General features: G+C 39.2%; 1 protein-coding gene across 2 annotated transcripts in view; it reads left to right on the top strand.

Annotated features, from left to right (window-relative positions):
• Positions 1-1,144: 1,144 nt before the first annotated feature.
• SGMS2 (sphingomyelin synthase 2) overlaps positions 1,145-20,393 on the top strand; it is a 60,800-nt gene continuing 41,551 nt past the window's right edge. Inside the window, exon 1 of one of the 2 annotated variants that reach the window (XM_068941952.1) lies at positions 1,145-1,296. The gene's annotated coding sequence lies outside the window, so the exon portion shown is untranslated. Of the gene's footprint in view, positions 1,297-19,482; positions 19,530-20,393 lie in introns of those variants that run through there. The other variant, XM_009689382.2, reaches the window with a different exon arrangement.

Genomic DNA, 20,393 nt, shown 5'->3' with positions numbered 1-20,393 from the left:
TTAGGAAAAGTTACTACTCTGTTTCTTTCAGCACATACTCAGACGCTCTTACACAATTCTGGGACGTCTCTAAAGCTGCTATGGCAGGTAAATCTTTGTCTATTTGACCAATTCTACTTCCATTTCCATTATAGCATATGAGGGCTTGTTTTCACTATACTGATGGTTTGGAGATGGAACCTCTTTTACTAAAGCTCCTGTATACCACCCTGAAACACACTTGTTTCCTCGGGGAATTCCCTGGGTAGTGACACCTTTCAAGTCTTAGCTGGAGAGTGTTTGGCAGGATTGGAAGGAGCTCCTGTAATTTACATACCTACCACACCTTTCCACAGCTGCACACACCTCAGGGTTTTGTTTGGCCTAAGGCTTAGCTGTTTTCGCCAGCAAGAGCAGTTGGTCTCATAAAAAAACTTTTATAAATTTTCCCTGGAGCATGGGGGAAAGGAAACAACAGGGGGAAGCCAAAATCTAAAAGCAATTCTTGGGCCATCTTATTTACGGCGGAAACAATTTTCAAAGTCTAAATAAAGTAGCCTATTTTTCACCCCATTTTGGGCTCCGTGTTTTGGCGCCCCTGCTTGTTGGGAGGCTCAACTCTGGCTGTAAGTGACTTCCGTAAGCGCGCTGCCTCCATCGCAGCCGCTACCTGGATTCCCTCCCGTGGAAGAGCCGTGCCCGCACTGAGGCGACCTCCTGTCGGGCGTGGGGACAGTCTTTCCTCCTGTCTCCCCGGGGCGTGCGGCCGGAGTAGGCAGAATTCATTTGGGCCAGCACCCCGAAGCAGCCCCTCGCCTCGCATCGCCTCTTGGGGGCTGCCGGGCCTCCCTGCCCCGTGGGCCCCTGCCCCAGGGCACACGCTGTTTGGGAGTCCGTCCCGGCGCTCCGGTGCCGGGCCGAGGTCCGTCTGCCACCACCAGAAAGCGCCCGATCCCGCAAACGCAGGCCGCGGCGCCGGGCCGTTTGTGCCGGGCGGCCGTTGGGCGGCCGTTGGGCGGCCGTTGGGCGGGCGAGGCAGCGCGCGGGGGGCAGCAGAGGGCACTGTGGGCCCGGCCCGCGCCGCCGCCGCCGCGGCCGTTGGGCAGCCGTTGGGGGCGGCCGTTGGGGCAGCAGCCGGCCGCGGGGGGGACGGGGGAGCCGTGCGCGGCGCGGAGCAGCCCGAGAGGAGAGCAGGAGCCGCGGGCGGAGGGGCCGGCGGCCGCCACGGCCTTGCCCGGAGGCCCGAAAGCTCTGCCCCGCGTCTGGCCGGGAGTGGGCTGTGGGGATGGACCGCTCCGGTGCGCCGCTGAAATAAGAGTGAGTGGCTATCGCAGCACCTTAGGAATGACTGATCACTAGTATATTATCCCTAGCCGAGAAAAACTCCCCCTTTGCCTCTTCTTTCTAGTTAAATCGCCTTATTCGAAACAAACTAGTAGCCCCCTTCCCCCTCACAAAAATGAGCTTGTTTATCCGTGGCTCCTTTCTGCCTTGCCCTGAAACTCCTGCTTTTCCACAAAGTTATGTCCCTGTTTCACTTCAGGTCATGACTTATAAAGTCTCCGGGTGGTCTCCTAGGACAGCCAAACATGCAGGCTTTGCTTTTATTTTAAGGAGAAATGGCAAGAACACTTGATTACAAAGGATGCTCAAACAGGCCTCTCTAATTTTGATTTCTTCCCAGTTTAAACTATGAATATAGCTGAAGATTACAAAGGGTTGTAAAGCAAATACCAAAAGACAACATTTGCAGTTTTCCACACAGCTACACCCTAAACCAATAATATAAGGAAATCTGTCCAAAGCTTTGAAGTGCTATTACAGTTTGTTACATGACACAACACTGGGGTTTCTGTGTATTTGCTTAGCCACCTACCACTCCCTCACCAAGTTTTTAAAATCCATGTGTGCTATATAGAAACAGATATTGTTAGAGAGTTGTATTTTCAAGTTAATTGTATTACATAAACATTAAATGAAAGCAAAATTATGCTAACAATATATCTTTGACTTGTACTTACAAGATAAAATCAAGATTTGCTTTAATCTCTTTTGGGGGAGGGGGGGAAAGGAAGCCTTTGATCGCTTATACCTATTTTCTCCTTAATTATTTTCCTCCCACTGAATGTTCTCCTTATGATTCTAGCAAGAAACTTTTTTAAAAAGTAATTTGAACAGTGAATCCTATTAAATAAACAAAACACAAAGGAAGACAGATCAGTATTAGTATTTGTGCTCATTTCGGATTGCATAGAAGGCAGCAGTTGGTACAGATGATCCAATTTAACCAAATGATATAGTAAACCAGTACTGAGGATTATAAATATTTCCTTTCCATGTTTAAGTTCTCCATCATCTGGATTATACTGCCTTATGCCTTCCAAAGTCATATTCTATTAATGCAGCTGATTGAATGAATTCTGAAGACAATTGTTTTTTTTTTAGTGTTAGGAATTTGTCAGGTTGCATTGACTACTGCGTGTTTTAATTTGTTTTATTTAATCTGTATACCACCTTTGCAGTTCTCTATGAAGTCCCCACCCTAAGCAAAATTGTACTCTCACTTCAGATCAACATACTGCATTGTGATTTTTCTTCAGAGCGTTATCACTATACTTAGTAAGCGTTAGTCATATCTGAGATCTCTCCTCATGTAGTTGGGTCTACTGAAGTTTATGTGACTATTTCAATGCATCCGAGTGTCTCAGGTGCTGACTGAAGGACCAAGATGTTTATTTCTCAGAAACAAGAGGTACGCTTTTCCAGAAGGAGGGGACTTAATAATGTAATGCAGTTTCTCTTCTTTGCTACATTTATAAGAAAGCCATTTAGTTTATAGAGGAAACATGGAATAGAATCCACTGAAATCATGTGTATTTTGGCTGCTTAGGATCTGTGAAAAGCTAAAAGAAAACATTTGCTGTAAGACACTGGAATTGCAGTGGTATGTTCTTGAAACAAGAGCAAAAATATTTTGCCATTAAATGAAAATATTTTTAATTACTGTAGAAACCACACTGAGTCTGTAATGCCTGTTTGAGCCGTTGTGTCTACAGAAATTAGTAGTTTTCCAGTGTTTCTATCAAACAGCTCCTATGCATTGGATGTGATTCTTAGTGCAAATAATCTTCCAGTACTATATTATAATCTATTCCTAACATTTTAGGAGCTAGGTGACCTCATTTTTGTCAGTTTTGACAATTCCTCCCTCAATAAAATACCATGTATTTAAAAATTATGCAAAATCCTAGTGCTATGTAGGTAGGTATGTAGCAGCATTGATAGATCATGTGCCTCAAACATGGTGTAAGCTGTGAGATAACTGTTGTTGTAAAGTGTGTTCTGTGCGAACATGCTACACATTTTTTTAAAAGAAACTATTTGTAGGCACGCTAACCTGAAGTTCAGTGCCTCTGCAGAGGAACTCAGCAGCTAGCAAAGGGCGCACAATTAGCCTCTTCTGTAATTTAAGACAAGGGAACAATACTAAAAACAGTTAAAACCACCAAGCCAACTGTAATTACCCAAGTAGCTTGCTGAGATTATGCAAGAGCCTAAGTGTAGGTTATCTGTGAATGTGCCATAGGATTATCATAACCATAACAGTTTTCATCTCAGCTCTAAGTTTCAAAGGAACAGAGTGGAATTTTCCAATCATATTGCATTCTCTACACCATGTATGTTACAGTCAACAGTGTTTTAATGGAATTATGGAATATCATTAATACTGCATATCAGTTCACTTCCTAAAATAATTGGAGAATACTGGAACTTTTATAACTGTAGCAGTGAAAAATGAAAGGAGAAAGACCCTGCATGAAGTGGAAAGAAAGGCTTTAGGAATACTGTTCTTGTATCTTTGAATGTTCCTTGTTAGATAGCTTTTTGTTATTTCTCATTTCAAGTAAAAACGCCTGCAAATACTAATCCAGCCTCAAAGCTTCTTAACATGGTCATCAGTGCAACCAAAACACAACATGGTGCATATCTGCAGACTGCACCACTTTAAAAACAGTCAAGAGAAATGCTTTGACTTGTTTCTTCAAAAAAGTACCACTGACAGCAATCTAGATTATAAGAGACTCCACCCAGTACCAACAATTTAGTGGGTGCCAGAGGCCGTGAGGAAAAAAACAGACTACATTTTAAATGAGAGAGCGGTCATCACCGTTAACTAATTTTAGTGTTAGATTATTTTAACTTGAAGCTATACTTCAGTACCTCTTTCAGGACACAGAAAATAAACTACATTTAACACGTTCTTCAGAGAATTCAAATCTGTCTAATGGAGTGGGATTCATCTCATTTAACCTTTGTTGTCTAAAGGTTACGTATCTAAACTAAACTAGCTTGTCTAGTCTACTTCTATAGCTACAAGAAAGAGAAGTGAAAGATTTATCCAAGCTACTTTTGGATGGAGTGCATTAAATTATATCTTTTGGCTAAAGAAAGCCTGCACGACTTACAGTAAATACTGAAGTTTTAGGAAGCCAAACTAGACAAGATGAATTTCATAGTCTGAAACAGATACTTGTCTGCATCTCTTTCTTATAAAGATTAACAATTTTGGAGCACAGCTTTAGAAAAAAATTAATCCTTCAACAGTTAGCTACATGAATGTGTATGCATATATTAATACTGAATAATAAATAATATTTAAATATTCAGGAGGTTATAGTCAAGAGTCTGTGGAATCAGACAATCCAAGGGAAGTTTGCAATAAGACATTTAAGTCAAATGATAAACCATATCTATTTTAATAGGCTAGATCTATTTTTATCTTAATACATATGATCTATCTGAATGAAAGGCAAGTTATAGGAGAATTTGTGGGACAACTGAAAAACAGTTGGGTTTGTACTATAATCATTAAAATACATTTTATTGGTCTCCTGCCTCTTTACAGGTCTTTCTGGATAGGCTGCACTAAAATGGAGGTTGAGTAAATACATGCATATTTGGATTTGGTACAGAGTAGTATACTGAAATCAAACAGTCTAAAGCTGAACTCCATTTTCCAGCCTGTAATCCTTTTACCACAATTGTAGCACAATTGTAATTTAGCACAATTGTGTTTTAGCACAATTGTAATTGTAGCAACATGATTTGTAATATTTTAAAGCAATAGGAAAGGCTATGCTAAATCTGAAGCAACATCTAACGAGAAAGTAAAAAAAAAAAAACAATGCAGGTTTTACTTGCAGACTCTAAACTCTAAAGGGCTCTCCATAACACAAATTGAAATCTTGGAATGCATTGACATTTCCTGAGAAGTTAATGGTGTTAAGGCATTTTGAGAAACACCTTTAAATACAGCTGGTTTTACATGCTTTAGCATATAATCCCTTCACAGTTGTCACGGGGTAATTGTGCTTTACATGTAAGCTTTTTTGACTTTGCTGATATAGTTAGCCTGCTCCACTAACATCCTATATGCTAGAGAAGGTAAACAAAAAAAGGAAAAAAATATATATTGGTAACTCAAGCCATATACTTTGAAGAACTGTGAAGTTATGTCTGTGGTGTTTGAAGAGAAACTAGAGCTAGATTCAAACAAACTAACTCAGCTATTGGAAGCAGTTGTAGCCATGGCAGTGTGCAGTTCAGTGTCAGCTGTAAAATCTGCCTGTAAAGGTAGGTAAATATTTGGACAACTTGCTGGCAATGAGCTCTTGTGCTACAACAGTTGCAGTAGCTAGCTAGTTTATATGCTGCTCAGGAATGACCTCAGCCTAAGAAGACAGCATAGCTATACCTGTCAGCTGCACAGTGCCTAGCATGACTGGCCTAGGAACGTACAAGAAATAAAAAGAAAAGAATATATGTATACCAGTTATGTATGAATGTCAGTGTAGTAATCAGTTAGTCCAAGGTGTAAGATTGTAACAGATGCTTATTCCTAGCGTATAGCTATCAGTATCTTTCCTTCCCCAATACTCAAGTACTCCACATTATCAGGACAGAGGAATAATTATCAGTGAATCCAATGAATATTGCTCCTTCTTATATTTATGTTTTCTATAAACAAGATGTTTACAAATTTATATCTAATTATTCAGATAGTCACTTTATGGAGTTATTTTAGTTCCTGCACTGCTAAACTGAGGAGTCCAAGAAGACTAGTGACTTTGGCCAGTACTGTTTTACAGTGCCCAGCTGAAAGAGGTGGGATCCTAAAAGGGAGCCAAGCATCTACCTCTTGAAAATCAGAACCCTTTAATAGTTCCAGGATGAATACCCCAGTACTGAAAATGCCTAACCACTTTTGAAAATCCTTCCCAATTGCATCTTCACTGATGTGCTGTTAATTTCTTCAGAATTACCCTGCATATGCTACACTAGTCTCTTACAACCCATTTAAGGCCTGGTTTCATTCCCCTTGAAAACTGCAAACCTGGATCGTAGTATTCACTAAGTTGCTTTACAGCGCAGCCCCAATTCAGGGTACTCTACATGTGGTCAAACACTATTCAGTGTGTTGAAGAGTGCTAGTCTCAAGCCGTTAGGATTGTTCATTTAATATCCATGTGGGTTTCTTTCCTGCCCTGAAACAATATAAGCAGGCTAGCACTTCTGGGGCAAACAGATATCCCATTAAGGTGCCTTCTGAGGCCTGTCATCGGAACTTACTTTGCACCAGTGTTTTTATATTCAGTGGCTGAAAGTAGTTTTTACGTGATGGGTGAAATATTATTAGCAACCAAATGATTGTTAGAAATCACTATAGCTAAGCCAGCTGACATCACAATTCTGGTGCCCTTAAAATGGATTTCAGTAAAGGTTTTTTCCTAATATCTAATTTGCCTTAGACATTAATAATTTATAGGCTTCTTTTACAAGACACCACAAAGGATCAATACAGATATAAAACATACTCACTACTGTATGTGCCAGCTGTTGCAAAATGCTATGCTGTTCTTTTTGCAGAACAAATTGCAAGCGTATGTACCAATTTAATACAGATGATTTTCTTTAAATCTTACAAGCTACCCACTATTTCATGAGCTAACAGCCATTTTTAGTTATTTTATCGTTCTTTTAACTACAAAGTAAGATATCAACAAAAAAAAAGCTGCTTTTCAATGCTCAGTTTAGGCAACGGTTACAGCTATTCTTTTCCCAGGGTTCATTTCCATTTTAAATCTGTGTCCATAATCCCTGACTGCTAGAAGTTTCTTCTGGGAAAGAAAAAGATAAATTAAAATAAGAGCAATGCTGGTAGTTAGAGCTTGTGTTTCCATAACGGAGGTAGCAAGATGTTTCATATGCATTGTCATACTTATGCATTTATGCACAAATGAAAACTGGACATCAGGAAATGCAGTTATTGAGATGGCCTATACTGATTTGACTCTGCAGCTAGAAAAATGCACAGAAATGCATTTATTTCTGAACATCTAACTTCTGAAAAAGATGTAGATCAGTCTTTATATTGTTACAGTTAGGCCTCAAAAATTAATATTGATATGAATGATGACATTTGGCTCTGTCTACATGATTTGGACTTGATTCAAAAAGCACTACATTTGAGACGTAACTCATGTAACTGAAACAATGTACATAATTAACAAGATTCGGGAGAACAGAGTATGGTGCAGCCCCAGTATATAGCATAAAATTTGAATTTACATTGATCGCTCACTGAAATCTAGTTGGTTAATTTCAAAAAGTGTGCAGGGACCATTGTAAAGTGGTTAGTTGCTGTAACAACACATCTTCTGAAAGTACATTACATCAGCCACACACCCAGCATTCATGGTTTTTACTGTGAAACCTCAAAAATTTATTCTAGAATGTATATATGCAGAGTTTGCCACCCACCAATACAAGATAACATCATAGCCAAGATTTGCCTGGTTCCCAAAATACCATAAAACATATCTTTCTATGACCTTTTTAAGCTTGGAGAAAATAAATATATAGACGTTACAGTTAGTTTATAATCAAACCCATACATTTTGCCAAACTGCAAGTCTGACAGATTTTGCTAGTTCTTTATTTGCAAACTTGTTTTCAGTGATGAAATAACACGGGATTTACCCTTAGGGTAAACAATTTGTATAATGTCCAATATGTGGTTATTTGGAGTATTATACAAACTTACCCTTTCCTAGGTCTGCCTATTATTATTAAAATTTAAATAATAAAGTAATATGCACCTACACTTCCATTTGACCTTGGCTGCTTTCCTCCACGTTCCTCTACTCCTTTTGTTCCAAGGAGATTCTCTGCGTTAAAACTAATATCACCCAACTGCCCTTATGAGTGGGTGTTCTTCTGTGTAATATTAGAATGACTCAGCAGTAGGATGCAGGGTCTTAAAACCTAGAGAGTTAGTATGCAAGGCTATTTCTAGGATCTAATGAAGTGTCTAATTTGTACTTTTTCCTTCAAAACTTACAAATATCCTTCAGAATCATTTGTCAGTTTTGCCTCTCCCCATTCCCACTAGCATAGTGAACAGAAAAATAAAAAAGCCCAACCTGTCTTCTCTTCACCGTGAATAGTTCAGTTTTGTTTGCAGTATCAACAGAAAAGCACATGGCTTTGGAAAGTATTAGTTAACTAACTTTTCACTCTTAGAGGTTTGGAGATACCAGTAGCTATGGCAACAGCAGCAGTGATAGCAGGGCCACCGCTGGCAGTGGCAGCTCTTGTCCCTTTGCTTGATTATGTATCATTTTGAAGGAGCTTACTGACCAACAGCAGTGCACGTACCACAGAAACTCCTAGTAGAAACTCCTGTCCTAAGGACAGAGCAGAAACTTTTATCTTTTGATGTTGCACAGCACAGCTGTGAACATTCATAAAGACTAGATGTGATAAGACTAGAAGAGTCTTCAGCTCACGCTGCCATAGTCTGTTAGGTCTTCATGAAGTTCCTTCTATTTCACTTGAGTTATAACAAAGTGTATTGATGATCTCTACCACTGTAGTGTGCTAAACCACCTTCTACCAGGATAGTTAAATACACTGCATATAAGCTTGTTGAGTATTGTTCTTTGAGTATCAAGGATAAACAATTGCTTACGTTTTCTAATTGCAGTGGTATAAGAAAGAAAAATAGGGAAACCATCATTAGGTGAATTGGCAATTCTTGTACAGAACACTGACAGATCTTTCAGTTCTCTTGAAGTTGGATTTGTTTGTGTCTATGTATTTTGATCTTTTCATATTTGATTTCCCTCCTCTGTTTGCAGTGCTTATACTTAGTTACAAATTATTACCCAATTTTGTTCTAAAATACTATGCTCTGTGTTTCAATATCAATACAAGCAGATTTGCAGCTCAGGAAACCATGTTTTTAGGCATTATGGCACAGCATATCTCTAATGCTTAGCAAACTTCTGGATACTTCTTCAAAATGCAGTCCTAATGTTAGCTGAGCTTTAGAAGTGGGCTATAGCATCCTAAACCCTAACGGACATGCTTTTGTGGCAGTTTCTATCAGAAGAACGTCATGTAGCACAAAAGCACCTGAACGCTACTTGTGAGCTCAGGAGAACAGAAAAGGAAGAAAGAGGGTAAAGACTGAAGTCTTAATATTAGTCAATACTGAAGAAGTTGATAATTTAGAAAAAAAAAAAGTGGAAACTTTATACAGACACTAGCACTGGGAATGTTTCTTGTTCTCTGCAGATAATCTTCTCTGTGTGAACTTAGCTTAGCTTGGATGGCACAAGAAGTAGCCTCAATTTATTAAAGAAAAGAGCTTCATTATTCCTTCATTTTTACCCACTGTTATCAATCGCTCTCTCAGAAAGAGAATGTGGTCTGAAGACAATGTTCTTCTTATACCCTACTATTAGTAAATCCAGTTTAAAAGTTTTTTTTAACTTGGGTCATTTCACTGAACTGGTTTACAGGACAGCCACAAATAGTTGTACTGGTACAAGAAAGGAAACACTAAATGGTAGCACTTAGGTAAGAATGAATGGCGGGTGGGCAGGAACCTATTTAATTGGCTTTGGCATCAGGGAAACTGTATTAATGTCAAATTTAATTGAGGGTATAGAATGCTTCTCCTTCAGAATAAAAGCATTTTTACCACTATGTTGCATCCACTTCGTAGGGATGTGACTGTCTCCGGAAATTGACAAAACTTGAGAGAATCAAACCCAGCAAACTTCCTTATTGGTCACATATATAAGGTAATAAATTACTTTAAAACTGATCAAGTTAAATCGCCTTTTCCTACCTGTACTATTTTCTGCACTTGACATGTTATGCAAAATATACACGAAGTGTATACAGTTAGTTTTGTGTACACCTGCTTTCAGTTCTGTTTTTTCTATGTGTTAACATTTTTTTGTGGCGTTTGTTGTATATCCACTTCAGGAAGGCTTAGAATCCAAACAAATATTTTCACTTTTAATAAGAAAGCAAATCAGTTATAAAATGTTGAAACTATCACAGTTGTTTCCTCAGCTTCAGCTACCTGACAGTCATTTGTTCACACTGTCTAATACAAATAAGGTTATGATCAAAAGTGATTAATGTTTTGATCTGACAGTTAGTAAAGATTTGGCATTGGTTAGTGTGGTCTAAGGGATTTACTGCTTATTCAGCAAAAATGCAATAACTGACCATATGTACATTCCTGGCTTGCTGCAGTGTTTAGTAGAATGGGTTTGTGTAAAATACTATGGAAGGTGTTATAAAATAATTTTTACTTCACACTGGAATTTTCCGGTGATGATTACGAGTGGTGATTGTTAGAAGTAAAAGGGGGAAAGACCAAAGGTGAAAAATGTTCCAAACAGGTTGTTAAGGGCTGGAACTTCTTGACCAAGGAAGCTGTGGAATCTATATGCTTGGAGATGTTCAAAACTTGACGGGACAAGGCCCTGAGCAACCTGATACAGCTTTGCATTTAGTTGTGCTTTGATAAAGGGTTGCACTGCATGACCTCCAGAGGTGCCTTCTAACCTAAACTCTGCTATGATTTATAGTTATCTGTTTGTGCCCTAAATTACTTTGTTTCAATCATAGGAAGGAGGCGGAAATACTGTAGGCCAGAAAATTCAGAATAGAAAATGAACACTCAGTAGAAATTTATGTTTTTGTTTCCACTTGTACTATTTTAAAACTTAGTTCCCAGACTGACTTGTTTGAAATGTATTTTTTAATGTGTTTATAGGCTGAGTTGCTCTGTATTAACTCTAAAAAAGGCATTTGTCATGCAGAGCTTGGCCCAGAGTTAATTTTAGAGGTGCTAGCAAATGCTGCTGCTATAAAGCCTCTTTTCCTGTTTATGGTAAGAACAGATCTTCTCTTTTCCTCACTTATTATCTTGCCAAAAAACAGAGGTCATTAGCAAGGTGAATCTGTTTTTTCATTGCTTCTGTCAGTCTAATTTTAGGAAATACACACAAACCCCTGTACAGTACAAGTTTTCAGATAGAAACCTATGAAATATTTAAATAGTTAAAGAAACAGTATTTTAGTCCATATTGGTCCCATTACTACTACTGATGTAATTTGTGTTTAGTAGGAGGCATGTCAAGGTTTTTCTTTTTAGAAACTGTATGGGATCTATTACTGAAACATATAGAGGTCCCTGCAATTTCTCTTACAGAGTTAATTTCTGTTGACTGACAAGAGGATTTCCAACAGATAAAACGATTACAACTAACACAAAAGCTGGAACAATAAAAGCAATATACCAGTACAGAAGAACAAGCTATTTAGAATATAATCATGCAAGCAAAACCCTGGAAAGCCTGTAAATATATACAGACAACCTTAACTTTTCACTTATACTCAGTAACCCAAGTGCAGACATACAGTCAGGTTTCTGGAAGGTTTTCACTTTTAAGTGACGATCTCAAAGTTATTCAAAAAATAGGCAGAGAAATGGGAAGGAAAATTTGGGGGGGGGGGTGTCTGTTTTATTTTTTCTCCAAATATATCTGTGAACTTATCTGGGGGTGTCAAAATACGGTCCCAAACGCCAAAAATATTTGATAGAAGGGGCTGGTTTCAGGTCCCTTGTAACTGGGTCCTCAAAAACAGTGACAACTCATAAAATTTAGCTAAAAGCAGCTTACCCAACATCACAATGCAAAGCTGGAAATAGAATCCCAGTCTTCTATTTAAACAACCCAAGATAAACACTAGATTTACAGTGTTCCCTATCTTCTGCACAGTTTTCTTTTTGGCAGGCTAACAAAACTTAGTTTAACACTAGGCTTAGGTGGCCTTCTTTCCCTGTGTAGCATTTCTGGAACAATGTTACAATATGCAGCCATGTTACAAGGATTTTTCTAGCACTTTGTGATTCTGAGGTTCCTTCTAAGATTTTCTATACCAGAAGCCTAATGTGTCTTGCATCTGTGTATGTGTGCACACACCCACTCCCCCTACCACTAATATACCTACATTCTGGGATTATTTCAAATTTCCAAGATTTATTTATTGTGGACGCCCTAGACTTCCCACTGGTAGAAAGTCATGGGAAGTCTGCTTCCAGCATATGGATCAATGAGCTAAAGTCAGGAACCTTTATCCTGTTACTGATGTGCAACTGAACCTCGGAAAAGCCATCACTGCTCAATCCTGTTTTTATCTGATAATTTGGATAATTATACATGCCTTCCATTCTAAAAAAAAATCCTGGAGGCATATAGATGAGAAATACTGAGTATTATATTACTAATAATCAAATCTATGGAAGAATCAACTCCACATCCATTACATATTATTATTTCAAATAGGGTGGAAAATATTAAACTTATGTATACATATCTTTATTGTCTTACTGATCTAAGTGTTTAAATTATTAATCTTCAAATTCCAAACTTCTTTGTCACCTAAAACATTTGGGAATCATATAAAGAACAGAAGGCAGGTCATACAAACCTTGAATGCAAGGGAGAATATACAGAAAGCACTGCAGCCATCAGAAATGTTGCTAAGTGTGAGGAAGGAGTAACAGAAGAGAATGATTAAAATAATAATGAACAGGGAAAGTTATAGCAAAGTTGAATAGAAGAGAAGCAGTCATATAACGTATATGCCTCAAGACCTAGAGTTTGGTAATTCATGACTGGCTTGGATTCTGCCATTGGTCAGAGTTAAAGCTTCTCACATACTGAAAAGCCAGCGAGACAAATATTTTATTCTATAGCTTTCTATTCTAGATAAATAAGATGTAAGTAGTAATTTTCAATCTCACATTTTAGAAATGGCTGTGGGCCTCAACCTTTTTCATGCTTAATCACAAATTACCGAAGAAAGGCTTTAGGGCTTTCTTTCATTTGATTTTGGAAACTTCTTCCTAAGTAAATACAAAGAAAAAGTTGGAGTTTATGACCCATCACCTCCAGGCCTACTTGTGTCCTAAGGATTGAAATAAAGTTATTCTGGATTTCTTTTTAAAAAATAAAATACCCCAAAAATATTTCAGAATATTTTACCATGTAGAAATAAAGTAGAATTTCTAGGATTTTGTCAGTGACCTGCAGAACCTCATGGATTTACATTATTACAGAAACTTTTAATCCTCAAACACTTTACAAAATTTAACTAGCTGGTCAGTTAGAGTAGAGAATAAGTGTGTCAGAGGAGAAGGCTTAGTGCAGACGTGGGAGCAGCCTTCCAGTACTTAACTGAAGGTTACCAAGCGGACAAGGCCAGGCTCCCTACGGAGGGGCAGGGCGAGACAATGAGAGACAACAGTCAGAAATTGAGAAAGGGTAGTTCCAACTGGGTGTACGGAAAACAGTTTTCACTATGAGGATAATTAAGCATTGGAGCAGGTTTCCCAGGGAGGTGGTATAATCTCCATCCTCCAGAATTTTCAAGACCCAGCTGGACAAAGCCCTGGGCAGCCCAGCCTGAATTCAGCATTGACCCTGCATTGAAGAGGGGGTTGCACTATGTGGCCTCTGGAGGTCCCTTCCTCCCTGAATGATTCTGATTCCGTTTGCAGCTAACCCTGGCACTGAATGGGACAGCTTCTTAACAGGCTGTGCTCACTGCTTGAGTTTAGGCCATGAGGCAAGACGCAACTCTCAAGGGAAACTTAGCTAAGTAGAACAAATGCATCCGAACTACAATCCACCTTTTTCCATTAATTAAACTGGAAACCAAGGAACATGCTACAGTCTTCCTTTAAACCTCTTCAGGCTGTCACAGTCAGCTATATTTGCATGCATCCCTGTTCTACCCTAGTCTGTCTGGTGTTTTCAGGCTGTCACAGTCAGCTATATTTGCATGCATCCCTGTTCTACCCTAGTCTGTCTGGTGTTATTAGAAGGATAGTAGCACAAAAACTTCACTATACCTTTTTACCATACATAGATTTTTAGTCTTTAGTCTTTATAAGGACTAAAATACAACTCTACTAATGACTTTTAGGTGTTGTGATAGTTTAAAAGAAAGCAAAAGGAAAGAGTTTAAGATAGTTGAAGAGAATAGTTAAGAGAGAGTTAAGAGAGAGTTTAAGTTTAGGGTAGGTTAAGAGAAAGCAAAGAAGAAGCAAAAATCGTCCTAGGAATTGGCATCAGCATCAAAGAACTGCATAACTGTCCAGCTGTTTTCATCGGCACGCGGACTGTCGTGATGTATAGGAAAAGAGTGGAATGGAAGTGATTAGCATTGGCCACTGGTGCATTCCAGTTCTTTTGATCTCTGGATGTCCGATGTAGGTTCGATCTTGATCTCTTAAGCAAGAGCTCTCTGGCTGAAAGGAAGTTAATCCCCAAACAATTCTAGAGATGTAAGGAGTACAAAACACTTGTGTTCCACCTTACTTCCCAGGTTCTATTTTTTCTGCTGTAGAAGGAGGTATCCTGTGCCTGCTCTATAATCTGTTTTTCCCATCTTTCTGTCTGTAACAGGCATCAGAAACCCAACCAAGACATGTACTAGAGAGGATCTCCGCTTTATTCCTCTCCTTATCCCCCATAGGGCAGCAAAATAACATGTAAATGTGTAAAGAAAAATATTTTAAATTAAGTAACATGAGATTTTGAAAGAGACTGATAAAAATACATCTATCTCTACATACAGTCTTAACTAACTTTCATAATTGCTGCAGCATGAAGTCTTCAGGAATATGGAAGTTAGTTGTAGACTCCAGCTGAGGCTCTCAGGCAACGTGAAAACATATTTTCACTGTATTGTAAATTGTGTCACACAGCCTGCATTTGTCCCAAGCCCCAGAAGAAGGGCGTAGAAGAAGAGAGTCCTAAATGACTCTCCTTTTTCACTTTCTACAGCTACGATATCCAGTTTAGCAATGACTGCCCACTACAGCATAGTTCGTCGTTGTTGAAATAATTATTGTTTTGTTATTCTGATTGGCCTTTTGCTCAGCATTTTTGAAAAGAAATAAATACAATTTAAAAATAATGTTTAGAAAATCCAAGTACTGAACAGAGTAAGAATAAGAGATTTGAGTGAGAGAGCAGTGCAGGGCATACTGGATATTTACAGTGCCTTTTGGCCCTTATAAAAGACCACAAGTATTGTAGGCTTTTTTCCAGATGGACTAGAAAAATGCTTGCCTGACATTAGATCTGTCAGGTGATCAACAGAGGATACTTTTTGTTCAGGGAAGCATGTTGTAAAAGATTCTTCTCTTCGTGAATCATGTTTGGTCAGTAACTCACTAGGGATATTATTGCCAGGGCTGTGGATCCCAGCACATAGCAATGTGTTCTCATAGCAATTATGTGATCAGCAGTGTTTCCACAAGTCGCTTAGTTATTGCTGACTCAGAAACGAGCACTAGTCTCCAGCCAAAGCGCAATACTCTCTGCCTTTCTTCATATTATGAGAGGAAGCTAAGAAACATCAGATTTCTAGTTCCATATTTCTGGTTCCTTCTTCAAAATCTACCTGCACTGCAGATCTTTTCATACTTATATATTTTTATGCATATCTGTGAACTGGCACAATGCCAGTTTAGCTCAGCAGATAATTAACCAGAGTTGATTATATTCCTACTAGATACAAGAGTCCTATCACCTTCAGATTGTAGAATACTCAATCTTCCATTGCCACCTTACTTTCTATTGCCTTCCCTAATGTGTGCAACCTTGGAGACATCTATATTTATCACTCCTTGTGTAGTTACATGAGCAGAACAAGAATCTCCTTAGCAGTGAAGATATCTAGGTCTCCCTACATACACAGTTGTAGTACCTAAAGTCAAGATTATGCTATGGTGATTTCCACTGAGACATTTCATAGAAGACTGTCAGCCTCCTCATCTCGTCTGAGATCTGCTCCCTCTCCTCAAGATACTTTACTCTTCTGTTTTTTTTCTCATCAGATTATAGCAAGAAGCCTTCTCCATGTATTATGACTGACCCTTTCTGCATCCCCCTCCAAATCAATTAAAAAAATGTGAATCAAAGGACAAGACACTTTAGAACACATTTTTACCACAGTAGATGTACATTTGGCAGGACGTCACACTACCCAGATTCCTTTATTTTGGCTTCATGCCCATTGTAAGCCATCTAGTCACATCTCTGTGATGATACATACAAATTGGCATACAGATTTCTCAGGAAGTACTTTTTCAGTCTAAAAAGTCATTCATCAATCAACTTTTTCCTCAAATGGGGTCTTTGTGCCAAATATCTTTGCCCTGACTTCCAGTAAGCAAAGCTAGGCCGTTTTGCTACCACATAAGAATAAGCCCAGGATTACTTCTGGATACATTTCAAATACATGGGGAAGAAAGGGTCTACATGCATCTTTTCTCCAAACTCATGTATCTTTTGAGCCATCTGAAAAAGGAGAGATGATAAAGCCCTGCTAATATGCAAAATATCGAAAGAAGTATATCAGATTGGAAATTCAGAACTGATACATGAGTCAGCTCTGTCTTTTGCTTTTTCAGATCTCTGAGGTTCATGACTCACTCCCTTACTTGAAGGATACCTTTCTGTCAGGATGTCTTTAACTTGTATTTCACAGTCAGATTTTATTCTACAGTCTGCCCCAAAGTAATATTAATTTTTCATTTAAGACTGAATACCCTCTAGTATTTTTCCTCAAATCTTTTCAGATCTTGCAGATCGTGTTAAGATCTCCTTACATATTTGAGGAGCATCAACTGTATATACAAATTTTGCCCCAGGGGCAGCAATCTTTTGGTGTTCAGTATATAACTTTATTAAGCACGACCTGTTGGTTGCTGGAGTTTTTTATTTAAAAGAAGAAAAAGCATCTCCCGTTATGCTACCCAGAAAAAAAAAAAAAAGAAAACCCAGCGCTTTGGACGGATAAGCAGATCAGCAGCTAGAACGAGAAAGATAACGCCTTTCTAGCTGTTTCCCAGCTTTTACTGATACTGTCATTGTGTCTCTTCTAAGGCTTCTCAGAGTGCCTACTGTCAGAGCCAGTACGGCAGACTAGATAGGAGGTTAGTGTGATAGTTCTCACCGTATGTTTCATACTGAATTTACATTCAGGTGATAACAGCAGTCATTTTTTTTTAAGTAGGCCACCTGTCCCTCATGCAATTGTGTCAGCTGCCTGGGTTTAAAAATAATTTTACTTAAAAAAAGCCTTCATACTAATAGAATCCTAAAATGTCAGGTAATGAGATCAAAATTATATTGCTTATTAAACTAAATAGGGAGGAGTAAATCTTAGCAGTTTTGGATTGCTTATTCATATTTCAACTGCACCTCCTTTTCCCTCTGTTTTTGTTAATTCTTTCCCAGCTGAATAAGATAAAATTCTCCTTTGTAGATAAAACACACACACACACACACACACACACACACACACACAAAGAGAACATGCAGCAACTCAGGTTCAGCTAGTATTAAACTTTGTATTAAACTAACTAACTTTGTATTAAAATTTAGGTGCTTTTTGTCTTGCATTACTGTGGGGGGGAGCTATAAATTTTTTGTTGAAGGGGACGGTTGCTAGCAGTCATCTTCAGAGGGCTATTCCAAGCTTAGCAGAACGGTTCTGCTTCAGACGGGCCTGCTGCAAAAAGCCATTAGGCTGAAAAATTAAAAGGGAGCTACATGAGAAAGATTTGATCAGAGAAGTTAGAGAGGAAAACTGTTCTGAAGCATGAAGAGAAGATAAAGTAGATAAAGCTGAGTAGCAAACAAAATGGGCTAATCACTTTGGCAGTCAGCTGACTGTCATAAATTGTTTACAGCTAAGCCGTCTCTCTTAGTTTTCATGTATTTAATGTCATATACAGACATTCTTATGATGTTAGAGAAGAGCCTTAATAAACCATTTTGAGCTGCTTAGCATCATTCTTCTGATCTACTAGTTGTTTCCAGAAACGTTACCTCTTTTCCTAAAGCGGTTGAGAATATTCTCCAGACTTCTACTTGAAGCAGTTTCCTAGAAACATGTTGATCTGCAAACCTGCAAATACAGACGACAAATTAGAACTGATTTTTCATGTTCCCCCATCTCCTGTTTCCCCTCTACACCCTCCATCAAGTACTTGCACTCCTACTATGTCTTTTTGCTCTGAAGCATTGTTGCGTGTAAAAAAAGTGTATTTTCAGAAAACGTTGTGTAGAAAGAGCTCTGAAGGTGGAGTGAGTGATTTTATATGTAGATATTTGAAGATACAAAGTCAATTTTTAGCTTCAGTCATAAGGGAAATTGTTTTAAAGAAATGGAACCAGTTCTCTTTATTTCACAGCTTCTAAAGCATGTATGATTTCAGGGAGTTTGAACAATAAAAATTGTGACCCAAACCAAGCAAACAGGAGCATCTCCCCCCACCTCAAAAGAAAACAGAAGGAGAATCCAAAGGAAGAAATTTGAGAACTTTCTGATATAAATTCTGCTCATGTAACTGAAGAAGAAAGTGCCAAGTTCGCTTTCAATTATTGCTTTGTTAAAAGAAAATCGTCATAGTTTAAATCAGTATTTTTTCTCTCAGGTTCTCATGAGTTGTAACAGGGAGTGTAAGTTTGGCAAAACTTAAGCATTTTTTCCAGAAGTTACCTAAGGATAGTCTCAATAACTTATAAGACTTTGAGCAAATAGTAACAAAGACAGCTAATACGGTAATCACTGAGGAACATAAATTGTATAAAATACTAAGATTAGAAAAATGAGAAATAATTACAGCTCTCATGAGTCTCGGAGATTAAACAAGAGCAGCTGGAGGAAGCCTCACGTCCCTCACAGATAGTTCTTGTAATGCCAGCCTAGACAGCTGACTCCTGAAGGCTGTTTTATTCACGCAGGGAGCCAGGGGAAGCCGAGGGCTGTTTCGCCCGAGGAAAACAGAAGACCTCTCAGCCCTCAGAAAGCGGCGCGCCGAGCCGAGCCGAGCCGCGCCGCGCCGCGCCGAGCCGAGCCGAGCCGAGCCGAGCCGAGCCGAGCCGAGCCGAGCCGAGCCGAGCCGAGCCGAGCCGGTGGGCGGGGCGGCGAGGGGGCGGCGAGGGGGCGTCGCGGCCGCGCGCCTCACCTCCGCCACGTGCTCATTGGCCGGCGGCGCCTTCCCGCCTCCTTTGAAAGGCGCCTCGAGGAGGCAGCGGGCGGCGGCTTGCGGCACTCGGCGGTAGCGGTGGGCGGCAGGCAGCGGGAGGCCGCAGGTAATCCCTGAGGAGCCACTTTCTGCTATCGGAGCCCTCTTCCTGCGGGTTTCACTGAGGTCTCCTTCCTCGTGGTTTTTCTGCAGTGTGGTAGCCTTAATCAAAACCTTCCAAGTTTGCACATGGAGTTTAGCAATGCTTGTCAGAATAGTGTGTTGCTCTATAGTTTTTTTTTTTGGCTTTATTTCTTTGAGTGGTTGTTTGAAATTGGTTTCTATTGACTTCTTAAGGTAGACTTATTTTTATTTAAGTAGCAGAACTTCTGGATGTGCTGGCTGCAGTCATATATGAGTGTTTCTTAGGGCCTGAGTTTTTACAGCAGTAGGGTAGCACTGTGCAGTTTAGAGCTGTGGTGTTTATAAAGTAGTAGTGGAAAAAGCTTGTCTTAAATCTCTTCCTGGATTGTCTTTTGGTCTACTTGTCCAGCTGCTGAATAAGAGGGGAATTATTAATGGTGAACCTATGAGGTAAGCTTTTTTATTCCCTTGAGGGTGGGGGAGGGAAAGGTACTCAATTAACTTAGAACCTGGAAATGTGGAACTCATCTCACTGCTGAAAATATGTTTAGTTCCAAAACTGCAAAACTTATTTTTGTTGGGTATTGTTGTTAAGTGTTTTGTGTGTGTGCACTGATGAAGAATCTCCTTGTGAGCTGATGTTCTACCTATATTCAGCTTGGTCCACTTTATTCTTGGGGGGGAGAACAAGCTGTTCTGGATTTACTGCATCTAGCTCAAAGTAAGCATATCAAGTAGCATGTATCTACTAGATTTAAAAGGGCTGTGGTGAGAACCAGGGTATAATGTTAGAATATAGCTGGAATGTAGTGTTAGGCCTGTGCAAGATTACCTTGATTTCTATTCT

This window comes from Struthio camelus, chromosome 4, assembly GCF_040807025.1.
Source record: "Struthio camelus isolate bStrCam1 chromosome 4, bStrCam1.hap1, whole genome shotgun sequence".
In the NCBI taxonomy this organism is placed as follows: domain Eukaryota; kingdom Metazoa; phylum Chordata; class Aves; order Struthioniformes; family Struthionidae; genus Struthio; species Struthio camelus.
The sequence above is the reverse complement of the archived record's forward strand: the minus strand, read 5'-3'. Positions and strand labels throughout refer to the sequence as shown.